This window comes from Lacerta agilis, chromosome 11 (genome assembly GCF_009819535.1).
Source record: "Lacerta agilis isolate rLacAgi1 chromosome 11, rLacAgi1.pri, whole genome shotgun sequence".
Lineage (NCBI taxonomy): Eukaryota > Metazoa > Chordata > Lepidosauria > Squamata > Lacertidae > Lacerta > Lacerta agilis.
In genome coordinates, this window is record NC_046322.1 from 34,783,416 (window position 1) to 34,803,588 (window position 20,173).

At 38.3% G+C, this 20,173-nt stretch overlaps 1 long non-coding RNA gene across 1 annotated transcript; it reads right to left on the reverse strand.

Annotated features, from left to right (window-relative positions):
• Positions 1–14,981: 14,981 nt before the first annotated feature.
• Positions 14,982–18,563, reverse strand: LOC117055198. The gene is made up of 3 exons (XR_004427585.1): positions 18,419–18,563; positions 16,877–16,972; positions 14,982–15,258 (listed from the first exon to the last, which is right to left on the reverse strand). It is a non-coding gene; the product is annotated as an uncharacterized LOC117055198 (long non-coding RNA).
• Between the last annotated feature and the right edge of the window lie 1,610 nt (positions 18,564–20,173).

Consider the following 20,173-nt stretch of genomic DNA (forward strand, 5'->3'; position numbering starts at 1 on the left):
ATTGGACCATTGCCTTCTCCGTGAAAGGAGCATTGCCACATACTGAAAAGATTTGTGACATGGGCTGATAGGCACACACACTCCATGAAAATTATTAGATATGTCACCATTTTGCAGAAGGATTCAAGGGGAGGAGCTCCACAAAGCAAATAAAAGTTTGGGGTTTTGTTAAGCTTCCATTTTAAAATTAGATTAAAAGGTATATATTTGGATTACTTTGATAGCATGGTAATTTTATAAATGCAGGAATACATTGGGGGAGCATGCAATCATGGGAGCCCCTATGCCAGGATTCCTCACCCTCAGCCCTCCATATGTTTTGAGACTACAGTTCCCATCATCCCTGACCGCTGGTCCTGCTAGCCAGGTGTTATGTATTGAAGTTAACAACTAGGGGTGTTGTGTATATAGTTTCACTCTGCCCACCATGACTGCAGTTCTCACTCAGGTCCACAACATGCAAATGAAGGATTGAGAGTGCCGTTCACGGATTGGGTAGCTAGAGAGAGTTGTTACTGTTGCATGTTACTGAGTACTATATAAGCAGGCTGGCTGAGTCCTTCAGTCCAGTTCTGTTCCAGCCTGAGAATAAAGAGAGCTGCTTGGAGAATCACTGTGTCGTCTGCTATGTCCACCCACTACTTAATATTAGGGATCATGGGAGTTGTAGGCCAAAAACATCTGGAGTCCCAGGTTGAGGAAGCCTGCCCTACGCCTACCTAGAGAGGGTCTAAAATGGTACAGTCCATTCATAGGTTTAAGATATTTGTGAGAATCAGGCCCTCGTGTCAGGTTTATATGAATGAAAGCCTCCAAAGCACAGTCTGCTAATTGTTATGAGCAGAGAACTAGCACTAGAATGGCTTGTGATGCTGCAGACAGACTGAAAACCCATTGTCTGAGGAAGGTTGCATAATTCTCCCCTACCTGTATTTGATTAGACTAAATGCTTTTATTCCAAATTCCATCCACGAAAAGGTCAAGAGGAAACTTTCTCATACATTTCAATAGTCCTGATCTCTGCAGATAATTGATTATCAGTGATAATATTATAGTAGTAAATAGTGTATGATGGGGGGGAGGGTGGAAATCCCAGACCTTGGATCTTTGTGAATTGGGTAAAAATATTGATTTTCATTTTGTTCAAAGAGCTTCAGTGAGTGATTTAAGAGCTTAACATCTATATGAGTTTGGCCGTGTCCCCAAAATAATTCATTACATGGTGGTTATTATTCTGCATTTGCAATTAATCAGGTTGGTAAAGTGCTTCATTTGGTGGGTATGTATTGTTAAAATAAATCTGGAAACACTAACCTTGTCACGTTCAGGGGTCGAGTGTGGGAATGAATCTTTAGAACACAGAGGGTAAAATACTTAAAGGCGTAGCCACAAGAGATTTCAGCTGGACAATCAGAATTTATTTTCTAAGCGGATGGTGTACCCAGCCAGCGCCGTGGCATGTTTTAAGGTCTCCTTAACCTGTCTGAGCAAATTGTATAAATCACAGCAATAAAATCTTCCCCATTCAAAATGCTAGCGCTGAAGAGCACTGACCAGCTTTTGACCTCCTATTCTGGGCCCCAACTGACCCTAACTTAGAAGTTCAAATGGTCAATAGCAGGTCACTGAGGGCAGTTACAGAGCCATTTTAATTTCAATTTGATTGTAAGGTTAAATCTATGCAATACAGGTACGCTTTCCGGCTTTCTCTAGTCTTTCTGCTCACTGGAGAACATGTGGATCTCATGAAGCAAGCAACAGCTACAGCCTATGTTATGTTTTTCTCCCTCCCTCCACCTTTCCCCTTAAAATAAATGTAAAGAGGAGGGGAAAATCAAACAGGTTGCTTTCCTTCTGGCATAAACCAAGTTGGTCGTTTATCAGTATAATGGATCTATGGACAGCCTTAAACAATTGTCAAACATTCTTTTAAAAGCCATTAATTTTTTCAACTAATATATATCTGTTTTGTGCATTTGTTGAACCCTTCACTTGTCATTGCAAAGGGCCTGTAAAACTAAGCAGAGGCCTGATCAGTTTTCAGTGAGCTCTGAGCCTCAGAGTTCGCCTGGGTCACCCACAAGATTTATGAGACTTAGTACCAATGTCTGATTGGAACTGTTAGGCCTAGAGAAAGCTGACTCTCCCTCCCCTGCACACAGAGTCCAGTAACTCCACTCATACATTCCCAGTGGCTGTCAGAGAGGCAGCAAAATTGATGGCCTGTACAGATACCAAAGTGGACATCAATAAAAGGAGATGGATGTGAACCAGTCGAATGACATACCTCACTGCTGGGGTGGCTGGGGAGAGGGGGAACAGGTTAAAAAAACACTGGAAAGTTATTTATTTAAGCTTCAAGGACAAGGAGTTTGTCACTACTTGCTTAAGGATTTAATCTTCAAATGCCCTATATGCTGGATTTCATCATTCTCTAGTTAGCATACGTGCACAAAGTCAAATTACTGCAGTGGCTAAGTGTCTTAGCACTTGGCTCAAGTATAGGAAATAATATGTAAAGAAAGAAAAAAGATATCATAGAGTACTACAGAACTCATTAAACACTGACAAAATTGAGGATACCCCTGAAATAAAGCTATAAAAGCCATTTTGATGAAAGAGGAAATGAGTATCCTTTTTTTATAAACAGCCATCAAATTGGATCTAAGAGAACATCACCTTTGCAATCTGTAATGAAACCTTACAAATGCAATCCTTTCAATAAATGTACATGCTTTATTTGGAGCAGTTTGCCACCTTAAATTAATTTGCTTTGCTCTTCATGTGTCTTTATTTTGTTTATTTTCATATTATGTTCATGAAGATAAAGGTGAAAGGAAAAACCAAATAAACCCAAGGCAACGTCTTTCTAAAAAGCACCCCTCTATCACATGCTGTCTTGTACCATATGACACATGGTCAGCCAATGTAAATTAGCATGTGTGCCACCAAAACTGCTTCATCTCACAACATTTGTAAGAATAATAATTGCAATAACAATAATAATTTTAAAAATTTAAAATTATTTTTATTGAAATCCACACCCTACCAATTGGTGGCTTAGGCATGATACACAAAAATAGTTTAAAGTCCTGTTAAGATGGTACTTAACTCCCACAATGTTAAAACGAACATGTAAATCAATAAGTGGCCTATATTATAAGGACTGTAGCAAAAAGGGAACCTTTATGCAAGTCTGGTGGAGCTGCACAAGTTTAAGGGTTTACAGCTGTATGTGTGGAGAACCTATTTCACATGTTCTCCCAAACACAAGAATTATAGAGTGGTGAGTATGCAGTTTAAGGAGGGGCCAGCACACAGTGCACAATGAACTTCTACACAGGATTAGGGTCTTCCTGGAGAAGGTGGAGATAACGAGGTACTTTTGTGCATATCTGATGAAAATTCTCTTGCAATGCTATTTTAGAAAGGATCATAAAAGTAGATGCCTCTTTTATGCATAACAGATCTTAGGTGATAAAAAAATGGAATTAGCATTCCTTTTATCTGCAGTTAAGCAACTGATTGCCAGGATATGGAAATCAGAGTTGCCTCCACCTTTGTGCTCTGCTCCAACCCAACCTCGGGCATTAGATGTCAATCCTTTTATAGCCAATCAAGTATGAATATAGGTATGTATTTATTATAAGACAACTTCTGTCCTAGCTTTCCAATGAACACATGTCACTCAGGCTGACTTACAAAAGTTTTAATCACAAATTAAAACCACAATAATAAAGAAAATACAATGGAGGCAGGCAGAACAGATAATAAATAAATAAAATTTAAATAAAAACATTATCTTCCCAGCAAGGCAAAAGCCTGCTAGAACAAAAAGTCTTTATTAGCCAGTAAAGGGGGAGGGGGGATAAAGAGGGGACCATCCAAACCTCATAGTGCTTAAAGTTCCAATGTTTGGGTCTAGCCCCAGAAAAAGCCCTGACACGTTTCACAGCCAACCCTGTTTCCACGATAGGTGGAGCATAGCAAAGGTACTCTCAAGCAGATCTTAAACAACAGAAGAATGATACCAAGGGGACAGGTGGAGGACTCTTCAATTACCCTTGACACAAGAACCTTAAAGATATTTACTAACAACCAAGAAGAGACCTGTAGGATCAGACCAAAGGCAGATCTAGTCCAACACTCTATACTCACAGTAGCTAACCAGATGGCCATGGAAAGCCCACAAGCAGATATTGAGCACTCTTCCAACCTGCAGTTTCTAGCACCTGGTATTCGGAGGCATACCGAGACAGTGGAGGTAGAACATAGCCATCATAGCTAGTTGCCATTGATAACCTTATTCTCCATGTCTTTGCCTAACCTTCTTTTTAAGCCATCAAAATAGGTGGCCATCACTACCTACTGTGGGAGTGACTTACCCGGTATGTCTGGAAACAAATCCAGCAAGTGCAGCTGTTGCAAGATAGGTATAGTGTGATCCCATTGGTGAGTGCCCACTAATACCCACCACTAATATGCTGCATTCTGGACCAAGTGAAGCTTTGAAGACTCTTCACAAGTGTTCCCAAATCAAATGTAATGGAAAGGTCCAGCCTAGTTGTAATGGAGGCATATGTTACTATCTTCATGCAGCAATAGATTATACAGTTTTTTAAAAAGGTGCTAAAAGAACTAATTCATTAAAATTCACCTGTTGGAGAGATCCTTCAAGGCACTACTAAACCAGCAGTTTTTGTATCTGTTCCAGCTTTCATGAAAGAAAAACAATGAAAAACCCCACTTCAGAGTATGCTAGGGAAAGTGATATTGTTGTACAATTCCGATTACTATCTCTGGTTTTTCTTTAAAAAAAAAAAAAAAAAAGCCAAAGAAACCAACAAAGGAACGATTTCCAAGACTTCTTCCATTTTTATGCTCAAAGTGTTTATTTGCCCTCTGGGACATTTCCTGCATTCTTATGTATTATGTAAATGAGATCTAAATCTAAAATGTGATCTGTGTACTTGGAAGCATTATGCATTCAACCATGTAAAAAGAAATGGCAGATTCTTCAGATCATGATGTTTACAAAGGACTTTTTTCTGTGTACTTACAGTACTCTGAATTGATAGAGCTTTTCCAGTGAAGAAACAAATGGTCTGAGGCGGTGCAAGTAACAAACATAGAGATAACAGAGTAGCAAATATACCCATGAAATATTAAATATATTCTGTTGATAGAGCTGAGCAATGAAAGCCAAACTACATAAGTACTAATTCAGTGACCCAGCTTTGTTTAGATGTCACTCTCAGTAATGAATACACATCCATTTTATCGAGGTATAGTGAGCCACAGTCCATTGTTTGCCTCTGATCGGCGGTGCCTCACCCACAATTCCTTGCTTTGAGGAAGGAATGTCCTCAAAGTCTTTACCCTGTATTCGAGATCTCTATTCAAGATCAGAGCTATGTGTGCCACAAGCTTGTCATTCACCCCCTAAATTACCCTCAGATACATCAGAGGACACCATCCCATTGCCAGATTCAGCTGCTAGTCCATCAGCTTCTGTACATTGAACAGAAGAGCTGGGGCACTTATTCTCCTTTCTGTCAGGCAGCAATATGTATTGGGACAGCACTGGGGCTGAAACGAGAGGTTGCAAAGGATCCTCCTCATACCACTTCAAATAGAGGCATCTCACTGACCTAGAAATTATCTTTCAATATGACTTTAGGTTTCTTTTGAATAGCTTGCAGCAGAATCTTCTAATACAGTGGTCCTTCGGCTTTCGAACGTAATCCATTCTGGAAGACCGTCCAAGTTCTGAAACGTTTGAAAACTCAGTACGGTAGTCTCAAAACGGAAAACTCAATACAGAAGCCACGTTTCATGTTCGACTTTCGAGGTGCATTAAAAAACCGAAGCATTTACTTCTGGCTTTATGACGTTCGAAAACCGAAATGTTCGTCACTATACTCTGGTTTCTCTTCAGATCGTATAAATCTTTCGCCTTTTTTGAAATGTTCGTCACTGGAGATGCTCAAAAACTGAGGTACCACTGTATACTGTCTCCTCAAAAGTTAACATAGGCAGCCTCCATCCATCTGAGCCCTCTCTACACCTCATGCTCTTTAATTACTTACATATGCTTTCAGTCTCACTTGTATCCTGGCTTTTAAGCAGCTGCAACATTTTCAAAAAGTCCAGATCTTACTGCACATGCCTTTTTATTATGCCCCTGATCTTGACCATCAAGTTACACTTTGTACCTTCCGGGAAACCTCTTTCCTCACATAATGGAAATGGTCATGCCGTTTGCAACCTTTCTGCATCATAATGGTCCTTTTGGTGATGTCTGGGACACTGTGGAACTATTAAAGAAATCATTTTAATCTACCTTAAATATTTCAAATACATATTCATTTTTATTCATCAGTGCAATTAGACCAGGATAAAAGATTATTAAGCCTGATTTAAGATTAACTCATCCTAGTCATCATGACTTGGGAGCTGTATCTATAGGAGAGGCAAAGATTCTCCTCCTTGCTTCTATTACATCGATCAGCCAGGCCTGCAAACACTGATCTCTTTCCAAATATGTGGGAAACCCAACTGTTAATCAGAAATCAGGTAAATGCTCTTCTTCAATAACATAATCAATAGCAAAGCGGGGTTTTGAAAACACGCAATATTTCATTCCCAAGAAAGGGTTTGTAGGAAATATTTGAGGAAAACACACACAATATGTACATCCATACCCCTGTTGAGCTTAAAAATGAGCATATCAAGAGGAGGCATATATCTGCTAATGTATATCATACAACACAGATATATATTTTAATGCATGTGAAAATATTGCTTGAACAGGGGGCATGGCCTGCGGAGAGTCATGAGGACCAGACTTTGAGTTCTGGAGGGTTGTAATTGCCCCAAGCCTGAAGTTCACCACTTGAATGTATGAAAGAGCCCCTATTGGGTTTCCATGTGACTGAGAGCCTTACCAGTAACACAGAACATCCTAAGCACATAGTGGTGCCCAGTGCTTTTTTTCTTAAAAAATGTTTAAGAAATGTCATTTTCCTACTCATATTGAAATACTGCCCTTTAATGAGGCCAAACTTAGATTCATAAACTGTTTATGGGTATGCATACCCCTGCTTACCCCCAGAAAACACTGGTGGTGCCTTATGTTCATACTTCTAGGTCATGGCCAGAGGGGTGCACTAATATTGGGGGCAGGTCTGGATAGCACAGTTCTGCTCCTGTCCACATCTTCAGACAATGCTTGGTGGGACTAATCCTGCAATGGTCAATCACCACTAACATTTCATCAAAAGCAATGTAATGGGGCTTAAACATTTGGTGAATTATTCCCTTTAGAGTTATGAGTGACCAGGTCTTTCAAAAAATAGTAAGAAATAGAAAGCTGATTAATGATAATCAGTAGAATTTAAATAGATAACAAGCTGGATAATACCACAAACCATAGCTGTTATCCTAAGCAAACGACAGGGCATGTTTTGTTCAAATCACTGAGAGTTTCTGTGTTTCTTTTTTACTTGATATGAGTAGGGTTTGGTGTCAGCATTGTTTATGTAGGTTCTCTGTTGTTTGCTTGTGCTCGTTTGGCAGTGTGAGAGGTCGGAGTTGGCTTGGGACCCCACCTACCTCCCCGTCCCACCCACTTCTTCCCCCCTTCCCCCCTTTCTTTTCTAATGTCTCACCAACACTGACTTATAAAAATGTTATATGGAAAAACTTGAGAGAGACATTGTACTTGCTACCTTTGAAAATCTTTAATAAAAATCTTTTTAAAAAAATCACTGAGAGTTTCTGAATGAACTATGCTTAGATTTCTTGATTATCAATATTGCAAAGCCCAGTACCAACACAGGTTTCAGTGATTTACCTTGGCTACCCAATCTAGCATTTGCAGCTGATGCATTAATTTCCAAGCATGTGTTAAGGTACAAGTTTCCAAGGATGTGCATTCCATTTATCTTTGCTTTAGTGAGATTGACATGGTGAATTATGAAGTCAAACCCTAGGCTACAAGATGCCTATAAAGATTAAGGCATTTCCTCCTTTCCCTAACAATTAGCAACACTACGCTGCTAAACAGAGATCAATTGTAATTGGGAAACTGAAAGAAGACAATAAACAAATTACTTGTGTTTTCACTGAAGCCTGTTGGTTTACAAGACCAACTGTTATTTAATCCCAAAGCCTTGTTGTAGGCTGTAAATTACCCATTACAGTTGTCACTGGGCCCTGAACAAGAGTTAGTTACTCCTAGTTGGGGGAAGGGGGCATGATCTAGTTATTTACTTTAGTTGAAACTGAATACCACAGCACATAAATAACTTCAAAAAGTTTGCTGTTTATGTCTATGTGCTTGAAAAATACAGGTATTGGGAGAGAAAAAATGTAACACCTGTTTAGATGTTTATCCAGGCTGCCCATCAGAAGACTCTGGTTTGAGTTAAAATAAATAAAATTGGGTGAAAAATTCAGTGTTTAACATTCTTTTCTCAATAAACAAGCAAATAAATAAGAATACTATATATCTATATACATATAGGGGGTTATTGGGTTGTTGTTTTGATTTTGATTATGAATTTTGTGGTTTTATATTTTTATTTTGTTCAGTGAACCGCCCTGAGACCTCCAGGTATAGGGTGGTATATAAATTCAATAAACATTTATTATTATTTATTATTATTATTATTCATGATGTTTCAGGAGTATCTGAACCTAACGGATGGCAAACATTTACATGAGGAGCATCGCTTTCCTCTTGTAGTGGTGGCCCTATCTTTAGGAAGTGTGAGGCATTTTTCTTAGATGATTCTGAAGTTAATGAAAGGTCAGCAAATGGTTAGTTTTGCAACATTTATGTACTGCTTGATTGTAATAAAACCTCTAAGCAGTTTGTATAGTGGTTTGTGATGGTGATTATTTACTGCGGGGGTGAGGAAAGATACTTGTGGAATTTTCAGCCATAGGTGCCAAAACAACTTTTATGAACTTTTTCAGAATCAATATATACAGTGAAGCATTGTGGTCTCATCAGGGCACATGGGTCTACAGAGGCTTTCTCTGGTATCCTTCTTTTGGGCTTGAAATAAACATTCTGTTGTAGGTACTAGAATAGGTTGTGTCGTGCTTGGTTGCAGTGTGTGTGTGTGTGTGTGTGTGTGGTGCCCACAACACTTTTGCAGGCTTGCAGATGTGTTCACAGGCCTCCCCCCCCCCCCGCAAAGTGCTTGGAAATATGGAAAGGACTAAAACAGTAGCATGCACTATAGATCAGTGTTTTTCAACCACTGTTCCGTGGCACACTAGTGTGCCGCGAGATGTTGCCTGGTGTGCCGTGGGGAAAATTGAAAAATTACTTTATATATAGTCAATATAGGCACAGAGTTAAATTTTTTAACATTTTCTAATGGTGGTGTGCCTCGTGATTTTTTTCATGAAACAAGTGTGCCTTTGCCCAAAAAAGGTTGAAAAACACTGCTATAGATGATGCTGAACAATTCCTGAAACAAAAGGAAGAGGCACATGATCACTTACATTTTAGTAGCAATATTCTAAGTTGAATATTAAAAGAAGGGTTAGTGAATTTATGAATGTGAGCAATAACTGATGCTGGCAAAGAGAGTTGTCAAATCTTATCTTCAGAAGGCATTTAATAAATAAACAACCACTATCCAAAAAACAACAACACAATCATAGTGAAAGCCAACATTCTACAAAGAGTTGGATTTGTTGAACTTGGAGGCCACCTCAATCCTATCATTAATTGTTTCTTTTATAATATTGTACTAATGAAAAGATTTCATTCTGGCACTTATTTCTTATTAACTTTGCCAAGACATAACATAAAGTTTGACTTTTTAAATAGAAATGCTTATGGTAGTGGCCATGAATTAACCATCTGAGCAGGTGCAAGAGCTACTGTGCCACCATAAAATCACAGCGTACAACACTAGACTAACAATGTTTTGAGCTACCACAAAGTCAGTTAAATTGACTCAGCTTCTGTGGCTATGCTAGGAAGATAGAAAATTGCCTTATACCACCAGACTAGTGCAATATAGTTCAATGCATAGTTCAATATACGGTAGTATACATTCTTGGCAGTGGCTCTCTAGGGTTACAGGCAGAGGTACAGGTATTTCTCAGCCCTATCTGTGGTTGCCAGAGGTTGGACCTTAGACCTTTTGAACATAAAGAATATGCTCTATTGCTGAGCATTATAGAGCAACTTACAGTATATGTTTTGGACTGAAGTTCCAGTAGGAACAAACGTGGCCATAGTTGGAATACATAGCAACAAGCTACATGTTACTGTCATAGTTGAACACAGCTGCATAAAACTTAGTGGTGCTATTACTTGGGGGGGGGTACTCCCCAAAACCTCAAGGAAATGTTTGAAGGAGGGGAATTATGAAAGCTTTGTAGATTTTCTACAATAAAAGTGAAATTGTGAAGAAGGAAAAGGCATTAAGGTTTTCATAAGCTTAGCAGGTGGATAATCAAAGCTAACCACCTTCATTAACAAAACAGAAAAAAATAGCCAACAATTAGGTTATCTTAGCAATAACAACCTCTAATTAGGTATTGCTTAGTATTAAGTAACAATCCGTAGGCTAGTCTCCCAGAAACCATAGCTAGAACAACAGTATGGTTTAATTGTCCACAGCTATGGAGTAATCAGTAGGGTGCAAAATAAATAGCTTAGTATATGGTTTGCTGCAAGATGCTGAAATGTAAAGTGGTTCTTATAAGCACTATAGAATTAAAAGGGACCTCTTATGCTTCTCTGACTTTATGACACATATATGACCTAATCACTGAGACATTACCTCTAACCCATTTTCAACATATGCCATCTCCTGTTTTAAAACAACTCTCATTTATAGCCATGCATTCTCAATTGTACATCTCCTAAACAAGAGCCAAAACAGTATTTGAAAATGAACTTCATTTAGGAAATTAGAATAAAATGGACACTTTTCTGTTAAAGTGAGTTTGTTATATTATTCAATATGTAGAATTATCACCACCATGAAAAGGGATAGCGTTTATGGCATGGCTTGGATATATAAATGAATGCTTCCTTAAATAAGTTAAACACACACTGTTTTATTTGAATGTTTCATTCTGTTTCTGCTATTAAACGTGAACTAAAAAACCCAACTTCAGTCAATCAGTAAACAGGATCATTACTTCTGTTTCAGATTCTAAATCAAGGGTTTCATTTCATTTTCCTAGCACAATAATGCATACAGATGAGGAAGTCACATTGCAAATAACTTATATTAGAATGGTATTTACTACGCTTATAGTAAGTAATTGACATTATTGACTTAATTCAGGGATGTAGAAAAACACCAAGACTAAATTGATGGGAAGAATGGAGAAGTGCATCAGAGTGTTAAAAATCTGAAATCAGAGTAAAGCCCATTATTTAGTTTGTAACTTAGATATACATATGCACATATGGGTATAGAAATGTACAAATAATGTGTATGATATTGATTCTAAGTTCCCACAGGGCAAAAAGAAGAATACTGATGGTTCAAATGGATATTCTAGGATTCATTATCAATATACTATAATACAAATGGTTGGATACGTACTATGGATTTACTGTCCCCATTCAACTTGTTCCATTAGCAGCTAATGGCCATATAAGGTTTTTTTATCATTTTATTGCTCAAAGGATCTTTATTATTGAAAATTATATTATAATGTTGTGGATCAGATCACTTTAAAAAAAAAAAAAGTAAGGATGAAACCCAAACTGAAAATGTGACTCAGTCATTGGGTGACTTGCCACACACTTCATTGTTATTTCTTGCATTACTTCCCAAACTGAAGATTAGCATCACTTTGTGGGTCACAAATGCCTTGCTGGTCCGGAAGAAAGTCAACAAACAGCCTTTTGTGTTGAGTCCTTTTTCAGGGATGCTTTTAGGGGAAATTGTCCCAGGACTTACATATGGAGGGAACCCTGTCAGCAGTGACAAACAGTACATTCAAATGGGCAGGGTGATGTTCAAATGGGCATACAACTCTTGGGCATCTCACAGTCTTATGGGCAAGGAGCATTAAACACACAAAAAACTTGTGAAGAACTGTCTGTGGGGAGCTTCTAAAATAGTATCAACTTCTTAAGGTGGCCATTTTCTTAAAGGTGGTACATTCTTGGAGAAACACAGCTGATGCTTCTCTTTGAAGTGGCACCATCTTGGAGTCATTCCTTGGCTGACAGAAGAGGAGCAATGAGGAGAGGAGGAGTTTGGATTTGATATCCCGCTTTTCACTACCCGAAGGAGTCTCAAAGCGGCTAACATTCTCCTTTCCCTTCCTCCCCCACAACAAACACTCTGTGAGGTGAGTGGGGCTGAGAGACTTCAGAGAAGTGTGACTAGCCCAAGGTCACCCAGCAGCTGCATGTGGAGGAGTGGAGACGCGAACCCGGTTCCCCAGATAACGAGTCTACCGCTCTTAACCACTACACCACACTGGCTCTTTGTTGAGGAAGCAACAAATGTAGCTACCAATGAATTTATTTGGTACATGGAGTAGGCGGTCTCGCTCTGCCTTGAGATTAATTGGGTTGCCTTTAGGCAAGAACAAATGCTTACGACCAACTTCAAAACTCCTGGTAGTCATCAGATGGTTGGACTTATTCTGGGTTTGTTCAGATAGGATTTAATCTGCATTTAGCAACCTAATGTACTTCCAGGGTCAAGGCTGCATTTCGGACAGAGCCGGCCCTCCCATTACACAGGGAGAGTGCTCAGGTCCTGCTTGCCACTGTTTGGGCCTGGCCACTGTGAAAGCAGCATGATGGCATGATCCAGCAGAGTTATTATTATGTTCTTAGGCCATTATTAGGTCTCAGGCAGCTGTTTTGGGGGGTCATGAAAGGCCAGCAAATTGTATTTAATGTATTATTGTATTTTACTGTCATGACGGAAGAGAGGTACTTGTGGGATCTACTGCCTCAGGTGCTGAAATAACTTGGCTGGCCTCTGGTACTGTGCATCTTAACTTTGGAAGGGAGGCACCATTTGTTAATCCTCCTCAGGCTGGAAAATGTCTTCAGCAAGCTCTTGCTCCAGAGAATGTGAAGTAATAGTTATAAGATGTACTCTGTGCACAAAGTATGGTGACTTTAGAACAAACTCAAATAAACACCAGGCATGACTAAAGCCCACCACGAAACGGTCTTCCGCTGCCTCAGGGCCTGGTCTCTAGAGCTTTGTAGAAGGCATGGCCTGAAACTATTTCAGACCCTGGTGAAATATAAAACATAGACCAGACACCCTAGCATTCCAACGGGAAAGAAAAGTAAAATTCTGAACATGAAAATGATACATTTCCCTCAGTACACAGCCATCCTTCAAATAACTAAAGGTCAACCTAGGCTTGATGAGAATTGCATAAATACAATTAGCATGCAGTTCTTCGGTTATGCAAGAAGCAGGACTATTGGGTTAGAGAGGGAAAGTTTAATTCCATCTCTCCATGCTAAGGTTTGGACAAAAAAAAATGCCTCTCTGAAGCTGCAATTTGCAGCCCAAGGGAAATATATTTTGGCACCAATATGCAATTCTGCCCCTGCCCCAAGCTAAATTTAGCTCCAGAGAAAAGCTTTTCTTCACACAGCAGCAAATGAAGAAAGGGTTAAATCCCCCCATGCCTATTCTGATCCCATTATTATCACACACACCCATGATGCAATAAATGTTTTTTTAAGTCTGCATGTTTGATGCAAAAACTCATTTAAAATCACTGAATAAATAGACAGTTATTTGCACAGATGCATATACATGTTTAAAGTCTGTACTCCTAAAAAGGGTCATTGTTTTATATATTTTGTATTTTACTCAATAATTTAGTAGGAGCATTTGTGAGCCAAATAATATATAGGGAATATTCATATGCAGATAAAAGGAGGCATTAATAATCTTTCACAATGACAAATAACTCATTCAACTCCTCCTGATAAGGTTAAGAAATGGAGAGTTTGGCTTCCCTGCAGAAATCCTTTCCCCTTTCCCCTTCCTTAGAAAGAGAGGGGTCCACATCCTCTTCCACAATAAAATGTTATTTTTATGGATCCATTATTTTAGTTGCATCTCCTTGTCATTGCATATTCATGCCTTCACGACATTATGTCATTGTTATGAATGTATATAAAAATACTATATAAATCATCCTAATGAGATAAACAATCAGTAGGGCCACCTCTTAATCATCCCAGTCATCATTTTGTGACCGGGATACATTGCAAACACACAGTGCAGACTACAAAGAATGTTATGCAACAATATTATTTGACTATGTCACTCCTAACAAACCCAGTTGATATGGTTCATGTCATGACTCAACTCGAAATATCTCAGGGGTTACCCCCAACAAAGCACCCTCGGATCGGTGCAACTCCAGTGTGTAGGTAAAGCCTATAAAATTCCACAGAGCCTGCTCGTCGTTAACTAGCTTATTTCACTTCCTTCCATCCTCAGTAGACAGCATTAATTCTGTTTCTAATTAGAATTGCACAATTTAATTCTTCTGCTCTGGGCTATACAGAAGATATGGTTCATGTAACAGCAGCTTGGAGCGTACACACTTCTTGTAATCTGTTTGTAACTCGTGCTGCAGATGCTCTAAGAGGCAGTACTTCTGATGTTACAAACTGCAGTTGGCCGTACACCAGGGATCATTTCCCCAGCATGCTCGAGGATCACTCTGCGAACCACCCGCTGCGTTTCTCCAGTTGAAACCAATCTCACTGCTGCTGTAAAAGAGCTATGCTTCTGTTAGCAATGATGACTCAGTACATTACTGTGGATTTTCCTCCTTCTGTGAGTCAGGTATCATATACAACAGCCAGTGGAATTTTCTGTTTATTGTTCATCTTCCTGTAGCAAACCATTAACTTTAACAATATATATATATATATATTGGAAAATTATATCAAATTAAGCGTCCGTCAAGCCAATTCCTGGGGGTGGGGTAGCTTTATTAAATAACCATTGAAGCGATCCAAGAGGAAATGCTTCTCGTGAGTCTGGTCAAAACACACAGAAAATATAATGTGTTCTCTTTGTACTGCATTACTGCAGGCAGAATGTCTTGTAGAAGATAAATGGACCAATCCGAAAGATCCAGATGCACATGGATATCTGACACATGCAGGCTTCCCAGATCATTTCAATGGAGGAATCATTTATTTATCCAGACAGCAACTGAAGCCAAGTCCTCCAAATGGTTCACTATCCATTTGTCTGTCTACAAATCAGAATAGAGTTGTTGAAGTACAAAAAACCTCCAATCATATACAAAATGCACATTCTATTTAAATCAATGGTTGATGTGGATTATATCAATGAATATCTACAAAGTTGCTTTCCTTCTATAACCATTTTCATATGGTGCTTCAAGTCTTCTTACACCACAATAGCAACTTTTCTTTCTTTTCGAAAGCTTTCTCCTACTACCTGACTTGAGCTACTGCTGATAGGCATAAATTCGTGCTGGAGAACAAGCATTTATGAAAGCTTACACATGTTACACTATGCTTGTTTAATAATCAATCACGCAGTGTTCACCCAACATCTTTATATGCTGTCATTTTGATTGAGACAAAGTGCTCCACACAGCCTTGCATTGTACTAGAATAAAGGTGTGCTAATTGCAAGACAAACTTTTATGGTACGTATCTCTTGTGATTTATGACAAGAGGCTTTTTTCCTACATACTGAGAAAATGTCAGAATATGATACTGCTATGGTTTGAGAAGTTTGACCTGATTCACATGCAACACTAAGCCAAACCATGGCTAAGCATGAATGTGCAATTGTACAGGTATTCATAGCAAATATCTTGGCCGTTTCACTTCTCTCCTGGTCCTGCTGCACTGATATCTAGTTTTGCTTAGAGGTTTGTTCAAATACAGGCTCATGGTTTGTCTCACTTCAGATAAACCACTAACCATACATGGCATGTGGCCTACAAGAATGAATGCTGGTGTGCATTCACATCCACATTGGAAGATGGATGAGGTAATACATCTCTCTGTACATCAGAGATGGGGAACATGCAGCCTTTCAGATGCTGTTAAACTATAGCCCCCCATTATCTCTGTGAACACTGGCTGGAGCTGGAGTCCAAAAACGTCTAGAGGGAAACAAGTTCTCCCTTCTTGCTATACAGATACAGCAGTGATGTGTATGTGGAGCTTCCTGCTTGCTGTGAAGAAACCCTGACACACATGCAACGCTCTGGCCTGGATGCTCTGTTCACCCCAATAATACTAAGGGTATGTGACTTTTTAGCACCTGACTCTTCTCAGCAGGTAGGAAAGGTAAAATGTACACAGTTACAACATATATAAAAGCTGAGGCAAGGATTTCAGCCCACAGCAAACTCTTAAAGGTATTTAACAGGAAACAACCATTCTAACTATAACTAAGTGTCTCTGTAGGAAGACACACAAAGGGTTTAATTTAGCAACAGTCTGCACCATAAAATATTAGTCAAGTGCTAACATAGCCATTAATACTCTTTTTTAACAGAAGGCAATTTCACAGACTCATTTACCAACTGGAATCTCCCAAGTCTAGTTGGTAATTGTGCTTTTTATTCATCTCTGTAAATTCCATTTAGTGCTTTTTAGCTGTTTCTTAGCATAAATGCATTGAATGTTGTTAAATTGGATTAATAGGTTTTATATGTAATATATATTATGTATTCATTTAACTGGAGGTGTTTCAACTCATATTGCCGCAATCTCGTTTTTAAAATGTCGTTTTATTTTGCAGATTTTATTTTATGGACTTTTTTCCCCTCTGGAAAGACTTGCAGTATATGTTTATGATGTATGCTTTATAAATAGAGATATACTTACTGTAGAAAGTTGGGGTTGTGGTCATCTTTAGCTCAGTTCACATTGTTTTGGCCTGAAGCAAGCCAAAGGAGAAAATCAATTCAGGTGCATTAGAACCTATATGAGAAATCACAAAAATATTGTAGGAGCATTTAAAAGAATTATGTACCTGCTGTAACTTAAAATAGATACAAAGACAGGGCATTGTGCTCTAGCTCAAATTCTCTAGAAATTTTATGTGCAGCATAGTAACATTTTAGTGGATGTGAGCCTAACATTTCTCATTATATGAATTGGATTCTCTCTACAAAAATGAAATGAGTAGACTGCTGTTTCTATGAAATCTGTTCTTAAAAAAATAAAAATAAATTAGATTCAGATTTAGCTGTGACATCAGTCAACAGCTCAGTTGGTTGATCCAAAGAAAGCTGATTGGCTCAATCACAATTTTTTGTTATTAATATCCTACATTAATTTTACAAATTAAATTTCAAACTGTAACTCATTTATAGAAGATAGCAAATGATGCGGGGAATGAATTTATAAACGAACTTGGGAGGTTAATTTATCCTGAAAGGTGGTTTAGAAATCTGTTAACTAAAGGAGGAAAGGTGGCACATAAACACAAAATAATAATAACAACAACAACTGTTATAATTTAGTGTCAGTAGGAATGGGAATGAAGCATGATTCAATTTATACTTAAATGTGAATCTCCCCATTCTCTGTCAGAAGTAACAGGCCACCCAAAAAAATAAGCAAAAAACACTTTTTGTTGTTATTTATTTATTAAGTTTAAGAATCACACTTCCTTCAGAAGGAGCCCAGATATGATGTACAATAAAAGATAAAACAACCATGTATAACAAATAAATAAAACACATACAATAACCATTACAGTGGTACCTCGGGTTAAGTACTTAATTGTACTATCTATAAAATAACAAAACCATTCAAACACAGAAATCACTTGCAGCTGTTTGGCATTAAAATAACAGAATCTCTATCAACTGAATGCAAAAAGGGATAACAAACTCAGCTCCAGGTGTGTGGGTGGGTGTTCCAAAGTGAGGGGGCCACCACAGAGAAGTCTGTGCCATATATCCCTGATTCATGAAACCTAGTAGCGGCCATGAACAAATCCCCATACCCACCAAATCTTAGGGATTGAGTTAGCTGGTATTGGAGGAGTTGCTCTTGGATAACACCTACACACACAGTATTAAATTCACCAACATTCTCAAAATATGGCAATCTGGCAGTTTCAACATGCAAAGTGAATATTTGCTTTGTCCCAAGCCAACTAAAATTAGCCCCATTGAAGCCAGTGAGTCCAATAATTTGTGACTAAATTTATTACCATTGTTGCCAGTCGAAGTTAGTCTGCAATTCTATGCACACTTACTTGGGAGTAAATTCTAATGAAATAAATGGAACTTATTCCTCAGTAAAAATGTGCAGCATGTCACCACTAACTTTAGCTGAACCAGAGTGTTTACTTTGAATATAAATGTCTTTTTAAAGGGGGGGGAGTCTATACTAAAACAGATAGTTAATCCTTACCACCCAAGCCTGCCCACCTTCTGAGTCTCTTCTTTTCTTCTTTCTGCTATGTGGAAACAGTGTTCTTTTCATTCCTTACTGTGGTTTTCAGTCTTGACATTGTAGAGAACAGAGAGATACTGTGCAGTTCTAAGAATTATCACCAGTGTAGCTCCCAGCATGAATTGTCCTGTTCCCCTGTTATTGCCGCACACTAATAAAAGCTGAACAATATTTGCAGGTTTTGTGAGATAGAAAGAGTGATTCATATTTAATCTTACAGTTGTTCACTCTGGAAAAAAAACTTTCAATCTTCCATCTGATTCCAAATGTGTTCTTGTCATTTGCATACGAGGTATATTTTATTCAGATGTTTTTATCTCTGAAATCTATATCATTTGCTCGTTCTTGGGGAGAAGGTTGTCAGTGAACTGTTTATATACTCTGGCTTTGGGTATGGATTTGGCAGGCTTTTCCCTCCGCCCCAAAAAAATCCTCACAAACAGCATGGAGGCTGTAGATTTCTGTTGATCAACAGCTTTGTAACAGGCAGCAATTCCTTGATAATTATTGGGCCTGCTTTTTTAAGTGTACCATTCTTAATTTAATGTATAAATATATTAGCTGTGGCCTTTTTCTTGCCACTTCCAATATGTGTACGGGTTTTTAATTTCTACAGCAGGTTAAAATATTGTTTTAATGTCACTGTAAGAATAATAACATCAAACGAGTGACCACAATCCAGCAAGAAATTAGGTGTTTTTTAAGTCACACTAATCAGCAGAATGTTGACTGTGCATAACAGATTTAATTGTTTAACTGCTTTAATTGCTCTGCTGTCTTAATGGGATTGTTTCCTTGTGCAAATTAATTATGAATGTTTATATTTTAACAGGTTTTCACTTTGTAAACAGCTTAGAAGCCTCTCTTGACACTAAGCAGCATATAAATTAAATGATGTATACCTTTCTGTTCCAACAGGCATTTAAAGTAAGTTACATTGTGCCTATTTATGGGGTTTAAGTTTTTTAAAATTTGAAAATATATAAATGTGCATTGGTTTGGGACCAACATCTTTAATAATGATGCCACTTATCAAAAATTATTCCCACCTCCAAAAACTACTACTACTATTATTATTATTATTATTATTATTATTATTATTATTATTATGAGATGTTGTTAGAATACCTTAGTGAATTGTCCTTTGTTATTACTGTGTAACAATGTCTAAATAATACTGCCTCAGCTACTACTATTTGTACTACAAGAATCATGATGGCAGGAAAATAAACTATTGTTCCCATAGAGAAATGACAAGCCTGAACTGAGTTTCAAACACCATACAGATCAAACTTGGGGAATAAGAATGGTTCTATTTCCTAGACCAAATTTGATGTGACTGACATAAAATGCTGATAAAGAAAACCAGCTTCCCTGATGAATTCCATTCATAGTGTTTCTTTCTGTAAGAGGAATTGTCCTTGACTTTCAGATATATTCTCTTATGCTTCCAAAAATAGGTGACTCGTAAAGTCCTGATCATCAAAATAAGACTGAAACTGACATGCTTTGTGTCTTTGTTGACTTTTGAACTATTGGCAGTGGTGCAAATACCTAGGTGCCATCATTGATTCCAATCACATAGTGACTGGCTGCAGGTGCAGAGGGGGAAATAAGGTTTTCCGCTGTGCTGTGGCCATCACTACAAAAGCTTCCTCTGCCTTTAACCAGGTAGAGCAAAAACAGCAGGTAGCCTTATACCCTCCCTCGGCT